General features: G+C 31.5%; 1 pseudogene; it reads left to right on the plus strand.

Annotated features, from left to right (window-relative positions):
- The first annotated feature begins 3,708 nt into the window (after window positions 1-3,708).
- LOC112476093 lies at window positions 3,709-3,827 on the plus strand (annotated as a pseudogene).
- Window positions 3,828-4,660: the final 833 nt, after the last annotated feature.

The raw sequence follows: 4,660 nt of genomic DNA on the forward strand, positions 1-4,660 counted from the left end.
TTCATGGTTATTTTTTATGCTGTTGTCAATGGTATTGTTTTAAGTAAAATTTCCAATTGTTAGTTGCTAGTATATAAAAAGAACATTGATGTTTCTATTTTTATCTTGTATCCTATAACTTTGTTAAATTCACTTATAGTTTTTTTGTAGATTTAAGATCTATATAGATGATCTTGTCATCTGTGAAGAATCTTACTTCTTCCTTTCCAATCTGAATGCCTTTTATTTCTTGACTTATCATACTTGCTAGAACATCCAGTACGATGTTGAAAAGAAGTAGAAAGAACAGAATTTCTCATTTTGTTCCTGATCTTAAAAGCAAAGTGTTCAGGTTTTCTTTTTTTTCTTTTTTCTTTTTTTTTTTTTTACCATTAAGTGTGATATTATCTACAGAGTTTTTGTAGGTGCCTTTTGTCAAATTGAGAAAGTTTCTTTCTACTACTAGTATTCTGAGAGTTTAACAAGGAATAAATTTTTTTGTAGAGTTGTAAGAGTTCTTTAAAATTCTTTAAAAGTTTCTTTTTTGAATTGTTCATTGCTAGTGTATAGAAATAGAATTTATTTTGGCATGTTGATCTTGTATCCTATAAATTTGTTGAATTCATTTACTAGTTGTAACTTTTTTGTGCATTTTTTAGGATTTTCTATACATACACTCACATATACAAATATGGATAGCTTTACTTCTACCTTTCCAGTTTGGATGCCTTTTATTTCTTCTGTTGCCCAATTACTCTGACTAGAACTTCAAGTATGTTAAAATATGAAATTTTTGTTTGAGGATGTACCAAACTAATGAAGTTAAACCAAACTAGTGAAGTTTTTATGCAAAACCGTCAAGATTTTTTTATTGAAAAGAATATTCTAAATTAGCATACTAATATATAATATATATGCATACACATGTGTATGTGTGCTTGTAAGTTCTCAGAGTACATGTATTAAGAATTGTGGACCTAATCAATTAGCTTGGCAATTTTTTTAAATTACAGTGAAAAAATATATTTAAGGCTAACATAACTTGATTATTATATATTTTATATTATTAGAATCTCAGTTAATGCTGTTTTACTGTACATACTTATTTGCATGCCAACATTATTGTCAAATATATGTAATTCATGATGTGGAAAAATTTTTTAATTACTTTTAAAATATCTTTTTATCTGCATATAGGCTTTTATTTTATTTTAGTTCCTATAATTGACACTTCCTTGCACAAAAGACATACTGTATAATGTATATGGTATAAAGTCACATATAGAAAAATATTTTTTCAATCAACATGGAAACTTTATCCAAAGTTGTGCTTTTGCTTATGTCAGTCAGCATCATAGGGGTATGGTATCTTTTTGAGCCTTTGTAGTGTTTGGGGTCTGAACAAAAGTTTTTATAGTTATCATAAACAGAAGCATACTAATATTTTTCCATTATTATTCCATATCCTGAGAGGGCAGATATTATATGTGAAAGTGCCTAAATAGAGTTCTTACTCATTTCTAAAGGCAGCTCAGGCAATCATTTCTGTGTATCCTTCTGCAAATCACCTAACCTCTCTGAACTACAATATTTTTCATCAGTAAAATAATGTTATCTATGTAACTCAATAACTCATAGGGTTTTAAGTAAGTACAGTACACAAAAATACTGTGTCTATTTTAACAAAGCATATAAACAAAAAAACAAGACTGTGTAAATCACATTTTTAATTAAAAAGTTAAAGAATTTATAAGAATTGTTTGAAAAGCAATAATTTTTAAAATTGAATATGATGTTTAATGTTATTTCATCATCCAGGATATCTGTCTTAATAGAGTAAAAATCTTGATAAGCTGTTTCAGAGTTTCATAAAAATGTTTTCTTATGATACAATAAAGGAACTACTGAAAATCAATAATATTTCTTACAGTTTTTGTTTTGCATAACTTGATGCCCTTCTAAGATTGTTATAAATTTAAGGAAAGAGCCTATGTCATTTATATTCATTTGTTCTATTTGTCATACTTAGTATCTGTTTTCAGGATGGTCTGAGGTGGAGGAAACTAATATCCTTTTGAAATAAGGAGTAATTAAGTAATCTTGGAAGCAGAATCAAGGTATTCAAATATAAAGATGTATTTTTCCTTGTAAAACTGGTTAAGAACTAAATGCAGAATCATCAACTTTTCAGACATTTTTGAACCCTCTGATGGAAAAGTAAATTGAATATTCACTGAAATGATCAAAGAAGGTAAAGCATCTGAATTATATTTGGGGAGGTGATATTCTTTATTTAAAGGAAAATCTCATGTGAGGTCTACATTTTAGCTTATTACATATTCATTTTGGATGCTCTCCAAATTCTCATTTAAAATATTACTACTTTTTGGATTCAGTTTCTAGACTCTTCCCATCCTCCACCCTACCCCACCCCACCTCATTCTGGTTGAGTCTTCATAGCAAGAACAGCAGAGCGTTGAGGCACTTATAGTTGAGACATTTGTGAGAATGATTCAACCCAGATCAGCAAGTGAAGAGCAATTGGGACGGCACAAAAAGGGTACTAAAAAAAGGCTTTTTGTTCACTTTTTTTCGCAGAAGGGTGATGGGCTTTAAAATAATTCATTTATGAAATGAATCGTCTTCTTCACAGAAGATCTTTGCATTTATTCAAAGAAATCTTGTATACTGAGAAGACATGCAGGAATGGAGAATGATGAAAACCCTGAAACTAAAAGCAAACCTATCTCCTAAACTTTAACTAGTTCATAAGAATATTATATAATCAAACAATGCTCTCTAAAGTTAGGGTTGTGTGATATTGCATGGGTCATACTGATACTAAAAAAAAAAAAATTATTAGTTGTTTATCTCAAATTCAAATTCAACTGGACATCTTGTAATTTTATTTTCTAAATCTGGCAAGGTATTACTCCATCACATCTGTGGCATTTAAAATTCAGAGTCAGGTTTTATAACTCAACATTCTTTAAAAAACAGAATTTTGACAGTGCTATATGAAGAAAAAAAACCCTTTTTTCCTTGACTGTAAAAAAATGAAATCTAACTGTTCCATTACTTTACTAACACTTTGGGATTGTGGTAATTTCATCTACAGAATTTAAAATCTAAGTTCCTATGCAATATCAATATCGATGTAAGAGTAAGTTCCAAGTTGATAAGTTTTCTAGCTATCCATGGATTCTCTGCCTTCTCAATTGAGGTCCTGTATTTATTAATATCAGACTTTCTGTTTTGGTGAGCTTGGGGAAAAGAGAAAATTCAGGAACATTCTTTTGCTAGTAGTCTTGGCTCAGTGAACAAATGTGGATTCTGTGTCTGCTTCATACTTGTGGAGAGAGTTAAAATCGTTTTCAATATTGCCACTCAAATAGCTGTTTACCTTCTAAAGTATAGGATACAGAGTGAGATGAAAGGCCACAAGGGTCATTATACTCTAGTAGCAAAAGGTCTATCATTATTTTCATTCTATTCTATGCCAACAAACCATTTCTTAAAGGCCAAAATTGGAAATTCTCCACTTTGCTTCTTTTGAGGACTGTTTTATTTTATTTCCACAACCTGAGGAAAAGAAAGAAGCCTTTATAGATGGAGCACTGCAATTGTCAGGGTATTTGGTGCCCATGGGCTGCCCTCATCCAATGACACTCTGCTCATTGTCGAGACAATTGAATTTCATTTTTTCTTTATATTGACTTGAAATATTGAGTCTATGGCCATGTCACCCTGAACACACTAGATCCCATCTGATCTCAGAAGCTAAGCAGAGTCAGGCCTGGTTAGTACTTGGATGGGAGACCATCTAGGAAGACTGGGTGCTGTAGGCATAAAAAAAAAAGGAAATATTGAAAAAATTCTTGTTACTGAAGCATTCTTTATGAGCCTGACATACCATTTGGTCAGTCACTGAGGGAAACTAATCACATGAGGTTTTATGGCTGGAGAAATCTTTCCCTTCTCAGGAAATACATTCTCTTCCACTTTTACCACTCACATGACATTTATCCTTTTATGCCATGTATTGTATTTGTTTGTGGTTTATCTCCCCTATTCAATGATAAACTCTGTGAGATCTCAGCAGGGTCCATGTTTACCCATCTTAATCTCTTCATCTAGAGCTTTACATAGTTTATATAGTTCTTGATAACTATTTGTTGAATGAATAAATATGTGAATTATTTTTATTTTCTACCAACCATAGCACTGACCATACCCAGATGTGTGGGGCTTCCAAACAAATACCTCAGAAAGAAGCTTGTTCCATTTTGCAAACTCAAACTAAAAAAACTTTGCAATTCTGTTATCCAGAGCTACTTAGATGCAGAGAGAAAGAAAAGAAAGGTTTTAGCACTTTCCCCACTGAAAAGAAATCCAGAATGTAGATAATGCAGCAACTAGAATAACTTATTGGGCCCTTTTAGGTAAAGAGAGGTTTAGCTGAAGTGAATATTTACTGTAAGTACAGTATATTCTAGAGTCTTAAAAGAGGTCTTTTGTAATACTTGCAAAGCCAACTGGTGAAAATTCCAGCCTAATTGGGATATCATCCATTACTAGTTGGAATTTATGTCAGTGTGTTTTTGCATATCTCTGGGAAGACTTGAATGTGGCTGGAAAGGAATGACAAACACTGAAGAGCTAGAAAAATTACCTTGGAATA

Source organism: Pteropus alecto, unplaced genomic scaffold (genome assembly GCF_000325575.1).
Source record: "Pteropus alecto unplaced genomic scaffold, ASM32557v1 scaffold252, whole genome shotgun sequence".
Classification (NCBI taxonomy): domain Eukaryota; kingdom Metazoa; phylum Chordata; class Mammalia; order Chiroptera; family Pteropodidae; genus Pteropus; species Pteropus alecto.